Raw genomic sequence first — 1,991 nt, 5'->3', positions numbered from 1 at the left:
ACAAAGGTGGTGCTTGTTATTCACAAGGAAGGAGAACACGAAAGTTTGCTTATAGAATAATCCTATCATGCTGCTATAGTTTGGATGTTTGTCCCCCACATCTCATGTTGAAAACTGATCCCCAGTGTTGGAGACGGGGCCTACTGGGAGGTGTGTTGGTCATGGGAGTGGATCCCTCATGAATGTCTTGGTGCCCTTCTCATGGTAATGAGGGAGTTCTTACTCTCTTAGTTCCTGAAAGAGCTGATTATTAAAAAGACTATCCCCTCACTCATCCTTGTTTCCTCTCTCTTCATGAGATCTCTGCACGTACAGTCCCCCTTCCCCTTCCACTATGAATGGAAACAGCATGAGGCCCTCACCAGAAGCAGATGCTGGTGCCATGCTTGCTGTTTGTACAGCCTGCAGAATCATGAGCCAAATGAACGTCTTTTCTTTGCTTTTTTTTTTTTTTTTTTGAGACAGAGTCTTCCTCTGTCGCCCAAGCTGGAGTGCATTGGCCGGATCTCAGCTCACTGCAAGCTCCGCCTCCTGGGTTTATGCCATTCTCCTGCCTCAGCCTCCCGAGTAGCTGGGACTACAGGCGCCCGCCACCTCGCCCAGCTAGTTTTTTGTATTTTTTAGTAGAGACGGGGTTTCACCGTGTTAGCCAGGATGGTCTCGATCTCCTGACCTCATGATTGGCCCGTCTTGGCCTCCCAAAGTGCTGGCATTACAGGCTTGAACCACTGTGCCCGGCATGTCTTTTCTTTATAAAGCAGCAGTTTTTGACACTAGGGACCAGTTTCATGAAAGACAATTTTTCTACAAATCAGGGGCAGGTTGAGGGTTTTGGGATGATTCAATTGCATTACATTTGTTGTACATTTTATTTCTATTACTATTACATTGTAACATATAATGAAATAATTATACAATACGCCATAACGTAGATTCAATGGCAGCCCTGAGCTGCTTTTCCTGCCACTAGACTGCTCCATCTGGGGATGACAGGAGACAGTGACAGATCAGGCATTAGATTCTCATAAGGAGTGTACAACCTATTTCCCTTACATGCACAGTTCACAATATAGTTTGCATTCCTATGAGAATCTAATGCCGCTGCTGATCTGACAGGAGGCAGAACTCAAGTGGTAATGAGAGTGATGGGGAGCGACTGTAAATACAGATGAAACTTCACTCACCCACTGCTCACCTCCTGCTGTGCAGCCCAGTTCCTAACACGCCTTAGACAGGTACTGATCCATGGCCTAGGGGTTAGGGACCCCTGTTATAAAGTACCCAGCCTTGGGTATTCCTTTATAGCAACAAAGAAAGACTAAAACACATGCCTTATCACAATGTATTTGTCTAAATACTTACTGAACTACTACTATGTACTAGGATCTACGTTAGGCATAGGAGGATGTAATGGTAAATAAAAACAGACATGGTTCTTGTTCTCATGAGCTTACCTTTTAGTCAAGAGAACTGATATTAAATAAACACACAAATAAGTACATAAGTACTAATTATTTAAGGTGCTTTGAATAAAATAAAGCTTTTTATTTCCTTTTGTAAGACAGAGTCTCACTCTGTTGCCCAAGCTGGAGTGCAGTGGCATGATCTCGGCTCAATGCAACCTCTGCCTCCTAGGTTCAAGTGATTTTCATGCCTCAGCCTCCTGAGTAGCTGGGATTACAGGCATGCACCATCTTACCCAGCTAATTTTTGTATTTTTAGTGGAGACGGGGTTTCACTATGTTGGTCAGGCTGGTCTTGAACTTCTGACCTTAAGTGATCCACCTGTCTTGGCCTCCCAAAGTGCTGGGATTACAGGCATGAGCCACCATGCCCAGCCTAAAATAAAGTTTCTTAAATAACAATAGCAAAAGACCTGATCCAGTATGCGAGATTAAGGAAAACTTGTGTGGAAATTATACTTGAGTTGAGATATAAAGGAAGCATAGAAATTACATAGGTAAAATTTGGAATGGAGGTGCCTTTTTCAG

The sequence above is a fragment of the Rhinopithecus roxellana genome, chromosome 20, assembly GCF_007565055.1.
Source record: "Rhinopithecus roxellana isolate Shanxi Qingling chromosome 20, ASM756505v1, whole genome shotgun sequence".
Taxonomy (NCBI): Eukaryota; Metazoa; Chordata; class Mammalia; order Primates; family Cercopithecidae; genus Rhinopithecus; species Rhinopithecus roxellana.
The sequence above is the reverse complement of the archived record's forward strand: the minus strand, read 5'-3'. Positions refer to the sequence as shown.